At 48.1% G+C, this 17,021-nt stretch overlaps 1 protein-coding gene across 2 annotated transcripts in view; it reads right to left on the bottom strand.

Annotated features, from left to right (window-relative positions):
* The window catches only part of VPS37C (VPS37C subunit of ESCRT-I), a 28,805-nt gene extending 12,528 nt beyond the window's left edge, over positions 1-16,277 (bottom strand). Inside the window, exon 1 of one of the 2 annotated variants that reach the window (XM_047775604.1) lies at positions 16,202-16,277. The gene's annotated coding sequence lies outside the window, so the exon portion shown is untranslated. Of the gene's footprint in view, positions 1-16,197 lie in introns of both variants that reach the window. The other variant, XM_047775605.1, reaches the window with a different exon arrangement.
* Positions 16,278-17,021: the final 744 nt, after the last annotated feature.

Here is a 17,021-nt window from a genome sequence, read left to right as displayed (position 1 = left end):
GCCTGGGAGGGGTCCTCTCCCCACTGTAGCCTCAGGTTCTGCTGCTCGGTCCTGATGCTGCAGTGGCCTTAACTTGGTGGTGCTTGCTGGATGTCACGGGGCTGCACATCTGGAATTTAAATCCTGGAGTGCCCCATCGCTGTGTCTACACGGGCCAGGCAATGGGCACCTGAAGGAAAGTGCCTGTGGGGTCCCGGCGGAGACTCAGGAGAAAGAGCACAGAGGGACTGAGCCCCCGATTCTTGTCGTGCCTCTTCAGGGACTCTCTGTTCTTAACCCGCTGAGCCACAAGGGGAACTCCCTAAGTTGGTTTATGTCTGTGGGTCGATTTCTGCTGTGTATATAAGTGTATCTGCATCTTTTTTTTTTTAAGATTTGACATATAAGCGGTATCATAGGGTATTTGTCTTTCTCTCTCTGGTTTCCCTCGCTTAGCATGATAACCTCTAGGTCCATCCATGTTACTACAAGTGGCGTTAATTCCTTCTTTTCTATGGCTGAGTGACAGTCCATAGTGTCGAAGTACCACGTCTTCTTTATCCTCTCCTCTGCTGAGGGACACTGAGGGTGCGTCCATGTCCTGGCTACTGCAAACCACACTGCTAAAAACACTGGGTGGATAATCCTGAGTCTTTCAAGGCTGCCAGAATTCACCCTAAGGTGGGCAAGGAAGGAAACACACAGCTCTCCTCATCAGACCACCCTCTCCCTGGATCAGGCCCCTCGCCGGGGAAGGGAATTCTGTTCCATGGGGCGATGTGCTGGTTTGCGCCAGAGCCTTACACCTGGCGTTTGTCGCCCATCTGTGATGACCATCTCTGCCACTCCGACTGGGAAAGACGGCTGCCCCGAAATCCAGAAGACAGACCATCTCCGCCCCGGGTCATAAAAAGCCTTTCTCCTGGTGTCAATTCTCTTTCATTGCAGACTTCAAAGCAGGCCACACATGGTTGCGATGCCTCAAGAACTTCAGGTATGAAACACCTCCATTTCATACAGGCCAGCCCTCATGAGAATGACCTCGCAAGGTCAGCCCGCAGCTTCCGATGCCCTTGATACTCCTGGAAACGAACCTCTTGCCATATGGCATGTTTTCGGGTGAGATCAGCCATAGCGGGCTGCGGGCTGCAGCAACTTTTCTTCTAATTCCACCTTTTCTGGAGCCTCACTCAACATCCCTCTCAGCTCTACCATGCCCCGTTCATGGGTGGTGAAATCACGGTAGAGTGGCGTGTAACTTGCCTATGGCGACAAGAGACCTAGGAGCCCTGACTTGGCCCGCTGCGCCTTCCACCAGGCTCTGCCCAGCCAGTCGCCTCCTCTCACCCTGCCCCACGAGGCGCTGCAGGCTTGTCTAGGAGCCACACGTCCCCGTTTCTTCTGGAATAGGGAGTTCAGGGTCCCACACCCAAAAGCAGCCCCTTCAATTTTCCTTTCTTACAAAATGGAACCCTGATGGTCCCACGGCTCCTTTCTTCTGAGATCAAAGGCCTTCGCATACTCTCCCATTCATTTATATAATCAGTCTGATACGTAAAGTGGGCCCAGGGCATCATTACCCCTATTTCAGAGAAGAAACAAAGGGCAGAGAGAAAGAGGAAGGGTACTGCCCCAGGTCCCGCGAACGGCTCTATCACCCAAGGTCCTACAAACCGTTGGCGTCAAACTCTCGGAGGCCCAAATCCCTTCCCGTGTCTGGTATTCTGATTTCACAAACGACACGAGGGAGCGACGAGGGGACAGTTCAGTTACAAGGTCATCCGAGATGCAGAGATCACAAGGCCATGAAAGCCACTGAGTATCTGCGTGCTCCCCAGCGCCTGCCTCCCAGGTGGAGGCACCTCGCACCTGGCCTGCCGACAATATCACAGGCCCGAGGAGCAGGCAGGTTCCATCTTATGATATTTATGGCTGCATCACCACCCCTGGAAGTGAGCGGTGCCTTTCTTTCAGGAGTCCGCAGATGTCACCTGATCCTGAGTCCCCCTGAGGCTGAAAGCAGCAAGCATTTCACTGGGTCCCTAATTTGAAAATGGAAAAGATCAAGACAATATTCTACCCAAAACCCACAGAGCAGGTGCCCTGAAGTCTGAGCATCTGCCACCATCAGCGTTCTGCCTCCAGATCATCCATGGTGGCAAAAAGATCCAAACCAGCGCTTCTCAGGACAGCCCCAATGTCCTGGGACGCCACCAAGTAGAGAACCAGGGGCCAAGGTGGGGGGGGGGGGGTGCGCTGGAGCTGACTAAGAAACAATTCAGTCCATAGACTAAAGCACCAAGTCCGTAGGCTTTCGTTTCTGGAGGCCTGACGAGTCCAGGGACTTCATCACCCCTGGGCACTCAGACCCTGACCTGGACCCCCTTCCCCTTCCAGGTGCCCAGGAGGATGCTGGGTAATTCTTGGGCAGTGCCCAGAGTCTGCCCAGGGTCTGGGGGACCAGGAGAGAAGAGCTATGGTGAGGCAGGCCCCGCAAAGGCAAGGAGAATTTGGGAAGTTCCCTGGGGCACAGCAGGTTAAGGATCTGGCGTGGTCACTGCAGCAGCCTGGGTGGCTGCTGTGGCACAGGTTCAGTCCCTGGCCCAGGAACTTCCACATGCCATGGGCACAGGCAAAAAAAAATTTAAAAGGCAAGGAGAATTCTTGTTCACCTTTGTATTCCCAGGACCTGGCAGGGGCTGGTACCCAGACTGCTCAGGGTGATGCGTGTAGAAAAACAGACAGAGGCAGGGAGAAAACCAGGCTGTCAGCTGGCGGGCGAGTCACACAGGACACAGGGCTATGAGGACATGGTTTCTCCTGCTTTTTCAGCCTTCACTCATTTCTTCCTGCTTCACTAAAGAAACATTTAATGAGCAGTTACTATACGCCAAGAACTGTGCAGGGTCCCAGATAAAGGGAGGAGGGATAAATGGGGACAGAGGGACGGAGTAAATATTTACTGCCGTCTATGTGCCAGACACAGCCTTGGGTGCAGACTGATGCTAACTCCCTGGGAACTCAGTTTGCTTTTAAAAAAACAGAACACTTCGCAGCAAATCATAGTGAATACAAGTGAGTCTGGAGGAAGGAGTGGGGAGGGGGGCATCTCTGGGGGGTGGGGAGACGGGGTGGGGAAGGCTGCGAAGGCGGGGAGGCAGCAACGCCTCGTTCACAGGTACAGAGACAACACCTCTGCGGGGGTGACACCACCAACCGAAAGTCAGACCGAGACGGAGGTGGGAGGCGAGCAGGTGCGAATCTGTGTTCCCTTCACTAAGAAGAGGAAAATGTGTCAGCTTTCCTCACAGGAAAAAAGCTTTCTTTTCTTTTCTTTCTTTCCTTTTTTTTTTTTTTTTTTTTTGCTCTCCCCTGCAGCTTTCGCCTCCACAGAAGCCCAGGCCAGGCAGGTGAGTCAGACACCGTGTCCTGAAAGCACAAGCTCCAGCCCATCTTTAAACTTCAGGAACCAATTCAAAGTTGTGACCAACACAGCGTGGGCTGTGGTTTGTCACCTGAAATCAACACCCATCCCCTCCATGAGAGACACAGGTGAGGGGACAGACTCCACAGAGGAGGGGGAGGAGGGGGACGAGAGGGACGAGAGGGTCGAGGTGACAGACATTTCAGGGGTGTCCTGGAGCCCACTTTCTGTCACGAAGCACGGTGTGGGGACGGATAAAGCTGGAGCAGTGCCAGCCAGAACCGAGGGGGCGGTTTGCAGGTGCGGCCCCTGGGCGGTGGTATCCTGCACACCACAGTGAGGGGACACGAAGTCTCCGGCCAGTGGCCCCTGCTGCTTGCCATCTCTTGGCCTCAACTTCTTTCCACTACTTCCTATCTTAACGAAATCAAACTCACATACCTCGAACGGGGAGAACACGATCTAGTGGATGCTAGTGTGGCCCAGAGGCGACTACACCACACTCTGTGGGTGGAGGCCGGAGGCAGGGCCCTTTCTCACGCGCAGCGCTGGCCCCCGAGGGGGGGGCTGCAGAGACATCACAGTGGGGACCTCAGGGCAGCCCTCCAGATGTGTCCTCAACAGAGGGGGGAGAAACAAGGTATGGATGGCTCTTGCTCAATGAGCAACTTTCTCAGGATTGTTCAGCTCAACAACAAATAGCTTCAACTCATACCAGATTCCGTGCAAGGATAAACTCAGGGAAAAAAAAAAAAAAAAGAAAGAAAGAAAGAAAGAAAAAGAAAAAGAAAACAAGTAAAGACTGAAAGCACAGTGTAGCATTTTCTAAGCATGAGGGCGCTCAGAGTAAGGTAACCAGTTCCGAGGCGGCCTGCTGTGCCCCTCACCCATCGCTGCTGCCTAAACAGTCAGTGCCAGCTCTCCCCGGCTGGGTGCAGTGGAGAAACACACAGAATCTGGGGACAGATGTCCTGGGTTTGCACTTTGGCCCTCAGTTCTTTAGCTGTGTGGCTTTGACCAAGTCCCTTAACCTCAGTTTCCTGATCTGGAAAATGGGCACTCTGATGATAATCCCACCTTGGGGAGAGTGTGTGTACCTAAGGCCCCGAGCAAATGGCCCCGAGAGGGCTCTGCAAGCTCCTGAGCACTGAACAAGTATTTGTTATTCTGCCTCCTGTAGGGGGCAGTCTGATGATGAGAGGTGAGTCCTGACACCCCTGGAGGCTCAGGATTGAGTCAAGCAAAATGACTGCTACTACTGAACCGTAACAAGGAACTGTGACTGAGCCAGGTGCTTCTGTTTCCTGGCTCCACCAGGAGCTAAGGCACTGGCTCCAGTTACTCACCAGGCCCAGCCAACCCTTCCTTGCCAGCTACTTCAAGCCTGAAATCACACTGTAAGGAGAGTGGTAAAGGCCTCTGGTTTCTTGTAAATTTCACACATCTACCTAGGGTAGCTTGGGAAGCTGTTACCATGGCAACCTGCCCAGGTCAGTCAGTCTGCGGGTGATGTAAGGAACTGGCCCCATTCCACCCCTCAGGTCAAATACACCTGCAGTTGCCTTAGAAACCTTCCTAAGCCTGCTGCTTAGTGAGGAAATACGTGTTGAAATACGTGTTGACCTGATCTAGTTTTCTTTCCCCAGAGTGATTCCACCCATACAATCAAGTAACCAGACTGTTCAGTCATCTAACCTCCCACGGGAGTTAATAAAAGCGAACCAAACCAGTAAGTGTTTCTCACCTGGCCCCAAACTCCATCGAAAAGTTGGACATACTAGCTCCAGAAGGGAGACTTTTTCAGTTTTCACTCTTTCTAAGGAATTTCTGGAGTTGGGACTGGGGTTGGAGCTCCCTCCCCATGCTAAATAGTCAGGGCAGTAGGAAAGGCAGCGGAAAGAGCTGAGGACTCGGGAGCCCAACATTCAGGATTTAAACCTCAGCTCGACCTTCTACTAGCTACATGACCTTGGGCAAATTATTCAGCCTCCTCATTCTGTTTCTCATTGGTAAAATGGGACTAATTCTACCAACACCAGGGGGTGGTTATAAGGATTTCACAAGCAAACTCCTGAGGTGCTAGGAACACTACCAAGCCAGGGGTGAGCATTAATTCATACTCTCTCACATCTTATTAAAACCTACTGTGAAAAAGGATGGATATATGTGCATGTACAGTGGATTCATTTTGCTGTACACCTGGAATTAACACAACACTGTAAGTCAATTATTCTCGAATAAAATTTAAAAACAAAACTGGAGTTCCCATTGTGGCTCAGCAGGTTAAGGCCCCGACACTGCCTTTGTGAGGATGTGGGTTCAATCCCTAGCCTCACCCAGGGGGGTTAAGAATCTGGCATTGCTGAAACCTGTGATGTAGGTCTCAGATGTGGCTCAGATCCACCGTCGCTGTCCCTGTGGTGTAGGCCGCAGCTGCAGCTCCAGCTCGGCTTCGACCCTTAGCTTGGGAACGTCCATATGCCGCAGGTGCAGCTGTAAAAAGAAAAAAAAAATTAAAATTAAAATTAAATTAAAAAACCCAAAACCCTTACGGTTGTAAAATGTGCCCTAACCTTGCCGGGCACCCAGCTTGGCTCATGTGGGAGGCTCTGAAAGAACAGGTCCCAGAGGGGTGCAAAGGGTGTGGCTTTCCCCAACAGGCTGCAGACCAATCTGAACCAAGGTCCACAAATATGAGGGGCCATACATCTATTGGGGAGGGGGGGTGTACAATCTCTCAGGACAAGGCTTTTTGAAGGAAACTGTCATCTTTACAGTAAAATTTACATGACGGAGTGCTCCTCGGGTCCACTGCATGACCCCATCTGACCCCTCTTTCCCTGGAGGCCGGGCCCCAAGAGAAAGGATGCAGGAATGAGGAGCCATTTATGGGGCCGAGTGCGGGCGATGGGGGGGGGGGAACCCTCATCCTCCTTCTCTCTCCCCAAACTAGATTCCCTCTCGACCTCCGTTCCCACAGGAGCCCTCGGCTTCTCGCCCTCACGTCTAACCCTCCAGGTCTCCTCACCTCTGACGTCCGTGGCCAGGTTGTTGGGGCTTCTCCTAACCATTTTCTAAAACTGAAGTATAGTTTATTTATGATGTTGCGTTAGCTTCAGGTGCCCATCAGAGTCACTCAGATACATACATGGAACATACACACACACTTTTTCAGATGCTTTCCCATTCTAGGTTATTTTAAGACAGCGAGTTTGTTCCCTGTGCTATACAGTAGGTGCTTTACCTAGTTTATACAGCGTAGTGTGTATGTGTCAATCCCAAACTCCTAATTTATACGCTCTGCCCCATCACCAGGTTTTCTCTCGTCACTGCTCCAATGTCTTTTAGGTGCAGACATCACTGCCTTTCCACAAACTCCAAATGGGTCTTCCCACCACCCAGGTGCCAGGCATCTCTGGATGAATTTTTTTTAAGAAAACTCTACTTCCAACTGCATTTTCCCTGAAGCCAGCCATCTCTCCCCTCCCTCTGTCCCCTGCTTATCGCCACCCCACCCCCCACTAGGAGCAGTCTACGCACAGCCTGACATGCTGTCAGGACATATGCCATCTCCATCCTCTTCTCCCATCTGCCTGGTGTGCCCACTCCTGTCATTTTCCTAAACTTCTTCAACTTTTTTTTAAAAAAAAGGAGAACAGGAGTTCCCATCGTGGCACAACAGAAACGAATCCAACTAGGAACCATGAGGTTGCGGGTTTGATCCCTGGCCTGGCTCAGTGGGTTAAGGACCCGGTGTTGCCTGGAGCTGTGGTGTAGGTTGCAGATGCAGCTTGGATCCTGCATTGCTGTGGCTGTGGTGTAGGCTGGCAGCTGTAGCTCCGATTAAACCCCTGGCCTGGGAAAGCTCCATATGTCATGGGTGCGGCCCTAAAATGCAAAATAAATAAATAAAATATAAATTAAGATAGTAAAAAATAAAAAAGGAGAATATATTTTTTTTCCCCCGAACAAAGCATCAGAACCCCCCAGCACAAAGAACAGATCACAGAGGCCATGCTCTGGGCAAATGGGTAGCGGGAGAGCCCTATTCACCCAGCTCAGTCTTCTCCTTGACCTCAAGGGGGCCCCCAAGCATCTCCCCAGAAGGCAGCTGGAAAACCACTGCCAGAGCTCTTCCCCTTGGCAGATCCCAGCCCTCCCTGCCCCTCCCTTGCCCAAGCCCCCCTTCTCCAGCTGTGAAGCCTCCCCAGCCGGGTGGGGGGGGGGGTTGTTCCGCAGCAGTAAGTGCTATGTGGTACTCACAGAACACGTGGGGGTGGGAGAGGAAGCAAGGAAAGGCAGAGGCCGGTTACTTCATCTCTCCATACCTCTGTCTCTTCTGTAACACACGACTTTTAGAAGGATGAAAAGAGTGAGTGGCCGGAAGTCTAACACCCAGCTCTCAAGCCAGGCTCAATAAAGGTCGTCATTCTCATCACTGTGGCTGAGCTCACCCACCCACTCAGCACACTCCTACCTCTGCAACTCAAGCCCTTCCCCACGTGGACACTAAAGAGACAGAACTTCAGATTCCTCCAGAGACCACATTAGCGAACAGAGAGAATGTAATTCAGATCAACAGCATTCAACTTCAGTTAACACCATGGTCAAGAAATAGGTCATCTAATAAGCAGGTCACCTAATAAGCATCTAATCAACTTGCTCACAGTAAACCCCAACCCCGCCACTTAGAGAAGCCTCTTCCTGTCTGGTCCCTGGCTCTGACTTGAAAAGAAAACAATCCTAAGCTACTTCCCATTGAACTCCTGTTTGTTCCCATCTGTCCCAACTGTTAAGATGACTCAGAAAGGATCTCACTCTGCAGCTGTCAGTCCTCCACCCTACCCCACACTTTCTAATCTGCAGATCAAGCTGAACAAACAGGTTCAGCCTCCCTTAAGGAAGGATCAAGATTAAGATCAAGCCAAAGACACACTCAGGCAAGGCAAATAACCAAGAGTCTGTATGCAGTCACTCAAGGGTGTCTGCTCAAAGTCCAACAGGATGAGATTTGCTCTTCTCACTGATCTGGAGCCACCCTAGGCTGGCATAAAGTGGGGCAACTTTAGGCCCTACCCTTGCCAGTGATGTCTGACCCTACAAACTTCTGGGTCCAGGAGAGGCAGGTAGATGTTCTGAGGGTAACAGTGCATCCACAGAAAAAGAAAAACCAGGCCAGAGCTTCCTCAAATCTACTCTTGACTGGGGCATGAATCTTCAAAGGCCATCATCAAACAGGTGAGAGGTGGCAATGCCATTCCAGTGTCCACGCTGAGTTCTGGACTCATTTCCATCCTGATGCAGAATGTCCAGCCTCTCCAGCAGCTGCCCACCAAGTTCAAACAGACTCAGCCCTCTCCAGCCCTCTTCCATATTCCCCAGTAATCTCTAGAGAGAGCAGCCAATCAGAGCCCTCACATCTTGTTTAAAACCTTCCCCTCCTCAAACCCCCAAACAACAACAACAACAAAAAAAAAACCAACAGTACTTTGATATCACATCCAAAATCTTGTGCTCCTTGGCTTGGCATACAGGGCCCTGCACCAGCAGGCCCCCAAGCACCTTCCAGCTAGGCCCCCTCTCCCTTCCCCCATGGGCTGTGGACTCCACCCTGACACTCTGTTTTACCTACTAGTCCCAGAGCAAACAACATGCTCTGGTCACTGATAAATATTCCACATCTATAAGTCTTGGGAGCTCCCCAAAGCCCAGCACACAGCTCACTCACGTCCGCAACCCAGCACCTAGGTCAACACCCAGCCACAGGAGACGCTCAGTGAGTGCTGACTGCACAGGGACCTCGACTTTTTGGCAAACTTAAGAGGAACATGGACCAGATTTACTCTCCTGCCTCAAACAACTACAAATGAGACAAAAATCAATGAAACAACAGTTTTCAGACACTGGACATCAGGCACCAGAGGACTGATTCCTGAGATGGGGGAGCAAAGGATGTGGGCTCTACAGTTGCCCCAACTTACTGTCTAGAGAGAATCTGCAGGCCATGGCACAGGGAGAGGGTACCCAGGCAAAGCCCAACAGTCTCCTCAAGTTGCGAAGAGAGAGGCAGAACTCTAGGGAGGCCAAGGAAGCCAGAGTTTACAGGGTCAAACACCAGAGAGGAAAGAATTACACAGAGAAACTATGGAAATTGGCAGTAAGTTCACCTCTTTTCAATGGACTGTTGACAATACTGGTCAGGATTAGAGGAAACAATCTTTGGACCTCAGATTGAGCCCAGAATAATTTGTGTCCCCAGCGACCAGTGGAAATACCTCATAGCTCACAGGCCATCAGTAGGGTACTGAAGAGGGTACTAGTAGTAGCCTGGTCTAAAGGCTGATCTTTCCCAGCTAACAAAGGCTTCAAAGGAGCAAACTGTTTCCAAGTAACTTAACAGTGTCCTCAAACAATGCCAAGAATATTTACAGAAGTCAAAAATATCCAGCATCCAACACAGTAAATTTTGCAACATTTGACATCCAATCAAAAATTACTAGACGTACAAAAAAGCAAGAAAATATGATCCATAATGAGGAAAAATATCAATCAATAGAAAGAGACTCCAAAAAACAGACAAGAGAATTAGCAGGCAAGGACCCAAAAATGGTTACTGCAGCCACATTCTATATAGTCAAGAAGCTAAAGAAGATAGAGCATGTTAGGTAAAGACATGAAAAAGATAAAAAAACACCCAAATCAAACTTCTAGAAATGGAAATCACAAATGTCTGAGATAAAAAGTATACTGAATGGGAATAACAGCAGATTAGACACTACAGAAGAAAAGATCAGTGAACCTGAAGAAACAGCAATAGCAATCATGCAAGATGCACGTGCGCACGTGCACACACACACACAAGACCAGGGAGTAAAAACTGAGCATCGGAGAGAACTGTGGAATGACTTTAAACATCCTAAAATACATGTACCTGGAGTCCCCAAAGAAGAGGGACGAACAGAGAAAATAGCTGAAGAATTACTACCAAAAGATTTTCCAAATTTGATGAAAACTTTAAACCCACAAGTCCAAAAACTCAATTAACCCCAAGCACAAGAAATATGAAAACTACACTAATGCATATTATAATTAAATTATTTAAATCTGTAATAAAAGACAAATAGCCAGAAGGAAAAAAGACACATAAAACAGAAGAACAAAAATAAGAATGACAGCAGATTACTTATATGAAACAACACAAGCTGGAAGACACCAGAATCACATCCTAAAATGCTGAAAGAAAAATAACTGACTTCGAATTCTATACCCAGGGAAAAAATCTTGCAAAAACGAAGACAAAATAAAGACATTCTCAGACATCCAAAAGCTAAAAGAATTCATCACCAACAGACCGTTGCAATAAACACAATTTTTTTAAATCTTCAAATCAGAAGAAATGCAAAACAAAATGAAAATCTGGATCTCAGAGAAGAATAAAATCACTGGAAATGACAAACGTAAATTTAAAAAAAAAAGAGCTTTTCTTTTTAATCTCTTCACAAAACAATTGACTGTTCAAAGCACAAACAGTAACAAAATAGTAACAGTGTATTGTGAGATTATAATATATGTAGAAGTGAAATATGTGATCACAACAGGATAAAGGCCAGGAAGGAGGAAATGAGGGTATACTATTGAAGGTTCTTATACTATATATAAAGTGATATAATATCACTTGATGATAGACTGTGACAAGTTAAAAATGCATACTATGAATCTCAAAGCAACCACTTAAAAGAGTTACAGCCAATAAACTAACAAAAGAAATAAAATGGAATCATAAAAATTACTCAATCCCAGAGATTAGGAAAAAAAGGGAAATGGGAAGAAAGAACATGGGAAAGACTGAAAACAAATAGCAAGATGGTAGAGTTAAACCCACCTACGGTCATTAACCTTCTAGACATAAACTCAGATCAGAGACATAGCCTGGGCCCCAGACACTGGCAGAGTCCCCAAATGCTGGCAGAGTCTCCAAATGCCGTGCTCCAGAGCAGAAATGGAGACTGCCAGATCCCAGTACCCTGTGTGCCTCAGAATCAAGGCCTGCCCCTCAGGTGACTGCACCCTGCTGAGGAGCCTCTGACAGGATGGCCCACCTGGGCACATCTTGGACTCAGAGAACACTGTCAGCGGGAACTGCAAGGGAAACATCTCAGATGACATGCTCATGTTAAAATAAAATGCATCATCTGGAGCAAGATGTTGAAGCAAAAGGACCCTGAGGGTTAAACCCAACTACACTACTAATCACATTAAATGTAAATGATCTAAACATCCCAATTAAAAGGCAGAAACTGTAAGGCTGGATTTTACAAAATGCAAAGCTCATCTATATGCTGCCTTCAAGAAACCCACTTTAAAGACACAAATAGTTCAACAGTAAAAGACTGTAAAGAAATATACCATATTAACACTAATTGTTTTAATCCCTATCCATTTTAAAAATTGTGTTAAAACATACATAAAACGCATCATTTTAAGTGTAGTTTTGTGGCATCAGTACATTCACCCTGCTATACAAACATCACCATCATACCTCCAGAACGCTTTCATTATCCCAAACTGAAATTCTGCACCCACTAAACATTCACTCTCACTCCTTCCATCCACCAGCCCTTGGCAACCACCATTCTTCTTTCAGCCTCTATGAATTTAACTACTCCAGAAAGCTTACAAAAGAGGAGTCATGCAACATTTGTCCTTTTGTGATTGACTTGTGTCATTTAGCGTTATTTCTTCAAGTTTCATTCATGTTGTAACATGTGTCCAATTTCCCTTCCTTTTTAAAGCTGAATAATATTCTATTGCATGCATGTACCACATTTTGTTTATCCATTCATCCATCAGTGGAAACACTTGGGTTGCTTCTACCTTCTGATTATTGTGAATAAAGCTGCCAGAAACACTGGTGTACAAATAACCATTTTGAGTCTCTACTTATACTTCCTTAGGGTATATCTCCAGAATTGGAATTGCTACATCACATGGTAATTCTCTTTAATTTTTTGAGGAACTGCCATACTGTTTTCCAGAGCAGCTGCACATTTTCCATTCCCTCCAGCAACACAAATAAAGATTCCAATTTCTCCACATCTTTGCCAAAATTTCTGGGTTTTGTTGTTGTTGCTGTTTGTTTGTTTGTTTGCTTTTTAGGGCTGCATGCATCAGGTGGAAGGCTAGGGGTCAAATTGGAGCAACAGCTGCTGGCCTAGGCCACAGCCACAGCAACGTGGGATCCAAGCCACATCTGCAACCTACACCAGAGCTCATGGCGACATCGGATCTTTAACCCACTGAGCAAGGCCAGGAATCAAACCCGTGTCCTCATGGATACCAGTTGGGTTCATTACTATCACCAATGGGAACTCCTTGGATAACAGTTATTCTAATGAGTGTGAAGTGGCATCTCGTTGCCATTTTGATTCACATTTTCCTAATGACTAATGATGCTGAGAGTCTTCAAGTGCCTACTGGTCATTTGTACATCTCCTTTGAAGAAATGTCTATCATGTCCTTTGCCCGTTTTAATCAGGTTGTTTGTTTTTTCATTGTTGAGTTGCAGTTCTTTAAATATTCTGGATATCAATCCTCTAGCACTAATTTTTTTGTAAGTTGGATTGGCTGTATTAAGACCAAGGGGACAAAGCAGATTTTGGAGCAAAAAAAATATTACCAGGGATTAAAAGGGTCATTTATGATAAAGGAGGTCAATTCACTTAAAGAACATAACACCCTAAAATGTTTATGTATGGAACAGAACTTAAAAAACACACGAAGCAAAAACTGATAAAACTATAATGAGAAACTGACAAATCCACAATCATAGCCAGAAGTTTCAAGGCCCCTTTTTCAATAACTAATAAGACAAGAAGATAGAAAAGTAGTAAGAACACAGAAGACTTGAACAGTGCTACCAACCAACTTGACCTAACTGAAATTTATAGATCAATTCACTCAACAGGAGCAGAAAACATAGTCTTCTCAAGTGCTCACAGAACACTTACCAAGATAGACCATACGCTGGGCCATAAAACAAGTCTCAGTAAATTAGCACAATTCAAATCAAGCAAAGCACATCCTTTGTTTACAAAGAAATTAAACTAGAAATCAATGTTCACTGGACAGAAGATGAAAAAGTAATACTATAATGCTGACTTTGCCTCTTTTACTACTTGTAATTCTGCCCAGGAGGAAGCAGATAAATTAGCAGCATAATTAAAAATACTTACATGTCCTCAATGCTAGGCATACCTAACCTGGGTTATCTGTTTAACCTTCCTGGTTCAATCTCTCCTCCCCCTCTCTGGACCATCCTAAGCCTCAGGGACTCTACTTGTCAGCCCCAACTAAATCATGACAAACCTGTTTGGTATTTGCTCAAATATTTCACATACATCAGTGAAACGGGAGAAAGATGCAGTGGAAGAAAAACCTGCTAAATAAACATGCCCTTCAAGCTCCCAAAACCTCAGAGACTATTGCCTTTACAGAGATCTCTCTGTTAGAGAGCATCTATTTGGGAACAAACTGAAACCTTCTGAAAACTCCAGACCCAGGGGAGAAACTGAAACAACTCCTGAACAGAGAGCCAATCAGATTAAAACAAGGTCTTTTCTGAGCTGATTTGGTCAGTCTGGAAAAACCCTACTAGGCTGGCCAACAGTATCCAGAGATGATTCATCCAGCTAGTTATCCCAATACCCTTTTAACAGCAAATTTATAGATTAGCAAATTTCACAGCAATAAGCAAACAGATAACAAGAATTCCTTGAAATAATTTTACTTCCAAGCTCAGCAAATCTAGACTGCTTAAAGCAGTGCTTCCCAATAAGAATCACCCAAAGCAAGTGTTAAAAATACAAATTCCTGGGTCCCTCTCCAGAGTCTAAGCAAGAATCTCCAGAAGTGGGATTTTTTTTTTTTCTTCTGTATTTTTTCTTTTCTAATCCGAGCCACAGCTTCAATTTACACCACAGCTGCAGCAACACCTACTGCACTGGGCCGGGGATCAAACCTGCACCACTACAGAGACAATGCTGGATCCTTAAACTGTCACGTCACAGCAGGAACTCTGGCTCTGTGTTTTCAGCAAGGATCACATATGATTCTTTATTTTTTTTTTTCTTTTTTTCTTTTTAGGGCCACAGTTGTGGCATATGAAGTTCCCAAGGTAGGTGTTGAATCGTAGCTGCAGCTGCCAGCCTATGCCACAGCCACATGGGATCTGAGCCACATCTTCAACCTATGTCACACCTTTCTGAAAGGCCAGATCCTTAACCCAGTAATGAGGCCAGGGATTAAACCCACGGCCTCACCGGCACTATGTCAGGTTCTTAACCCACTGAGCAACAAAAGGAACTCCCAGTTGATTCTTAACATCCAGCAAATAAGCTTTGAAATAAGACAAATAGGTTAAAAATCAACTTGGCCACTTATTGGTAGTGGGATCCTACCTAACATCTCTGCAACTCACTTCACCTGCAGAATGGGCTCACCACCTACCTTGAAGTGTTCCTAGAATCCAGTATGTTCACAAAACCCCTGGCACATGGCAACCAAACAAGAAATCAGATCTACTGCTACCTTAGGAAAAAACAAAACAAAACAAAAAACAGCCACCAAAAGCCGCCCAGATGAAGTCTATAATGAAATTTTTCTACCTAATGGAAATTACAAAGGCACCAAGCCAGACTTCTAAGATAATCTAGGAATAAAAGCTTTTCTGGGCACTATGACTGCCAAGAACCCTCACTTCAGGGTGCAGTGTCTCATCCCAAGTCTTCGGTTCTATCCAGAATCAGAGTTCAGGCCTGTGCAGGGTCTCGGCTTTGGACAATAGCCAAAGAAAGTCTTTCCTTCCCAAATCCTTGTCACCACCACCTCAAGCTCTAGGGCTGACCATCACAGACCCGAGAGCCCGGTGGCAGCATCCTGGCTGCACCAGTAGGAAATAGGACTCCTGGAAAAGAGGCAAGGAGCCAATGAAGACGGTGGAAAAGGGCTGAATCAGCAATGGTATTACTGGGATACTGAAGTGAAAGGAAGTGCTTCTGTGAAGTTTCCAGAGCTAAGGGTGGACACTCCAGGGGGAGTGAGCCTAGACAGTGTGTAGCTGAGAAAGCACTTACTCGTCTCAGGGGCTGAAACCCTGAGGTGTAGAGTCAACTCTGCCAATAAACACACACACACACACACCACTGCTCTCTGATCTCAGGAGAACCAGGTACATACTGGAGATACACACACACCAATGCCCTTTGCACCCAGCAGGTGCAGGACTATGCACTGGTCAGTGATGCTGAGCAGTCTAAGTCCAGGTCCAGAATAAAGGATAAGAACGACCCCAAGGCTGAAAAGCCACATTCTCACTGCCCTGGAGAAATGACATAGGCCAGGGAGTTAAAGACCTGAGCGCCCCTCAGAACCCACTAAGCGGCACTCCCGCTGGCAAGTCAGATCCCACTCTTAGGCCTGTTTCCCCACCTGCACAACGGGTAAACCTGTTCTAACGTCACCAGACTGGTGACCAGCAAGACGCTCAAGTACGAGGAAGGGGGCGGGGCGGGGCTGGAGGCGCAACCTGCGCGGGGAGCTCGGGCAGCGCCTCTTTCGCTCCCTCCCGCCCTCCCACTGCGAGGGGCCGGGGCGCCAGCTCTCAGCGGGAGTCACGCGCCCCTTGCGCCCAATCACCAGCTTCTGCCGGAGTGAGGCGGGCAGGCGGGGGTGAGCTGGGAGCGATTGCCAGCGCCGCCCCCATCCCCATCCTTGCCCCTCCCCGGGCCCCAGCTCACCTACCCCTACCGCGGCCGCCGCCACCGCCGTCGCGGGTTAAATCGCCGCCCGAGTCCACACTTCCGGGGTCCAGGAGGCCCGCCCCCTCCCCGCCGGATGTGACCCCCCCCCCTCCAACGTCCGGACGCTGGGAGCGAGGCCAAGCCACTCGTCCGGCAACACGTCGGGCGCGCTGCGGGCCTCAAAGTCACCACGATACCGCACCCCCGCCCCCAACACATATACACTCGCTGCCAGCCGGGACCACACCCACGACAGGGCCCACGAGACCACACCCGCGCGCAGTGGACGCCCGGCCCCGCCCCCCGCAGACCATTGCCCCGCCCCCAGAAGGGGCCGCCCTTTGGGCGGAACCCAGACGGCCCTGAGCGAGTGCGCCTGCGCAGGAGTCCAATGACTTTGCTGGCAGTTGCTAGAGGATCCCCTAGATTTAACCGAGCTCGGCCTTGGGAAAGCCGCTAAAGCGGATCAAAAGAGCCCCGAAAGGATAAGAATGGAATCCCAGCACCGATGGGACTCCTTAGATGTCTGAGATCAGACTGCGGAACCCCAACGCAGACTAGAGGGATCACAGCCCTAGGTGTCCCCTCGCAAGAAGCAGTCTCCTGCCAATATGGCAGGGTCCTGAAAACAACTCTGAGTAGTTTCCCCAAAAGTAACCTGTTTCCCAGGGCCGTAGGTTACATTTAGTCCATTCTGTGTGGACTAAAATAAAATAACAGACGGCCTTATACATCCTCACTTGCCCAGAATTACAAGGCTGATGTCTCGTGAAGCAAGGTCCTGACACTACTACCTCTCTCTTACCTTGGCAGCTTGTACT

This window comes from Phacochoerus africanus, chromosome 4 (assembly GCF_016906955.1).
Source record: "Phacochoerus africanus isolate WHEZ1 chromosome 4, ROS_Pafr_v1, whole genome shotgun sequence".
Classification (NCBI taxonomy): domain Eukaryota; kingdom Metazoa; phylum Chordata; class Mammalia; order Artiodactyla; family Suidae; genus Phacochoerus; species Phacochoerus africanus.
This window is presented reverse-complemented; position numbering and strand designations above follow the sequence as displayed.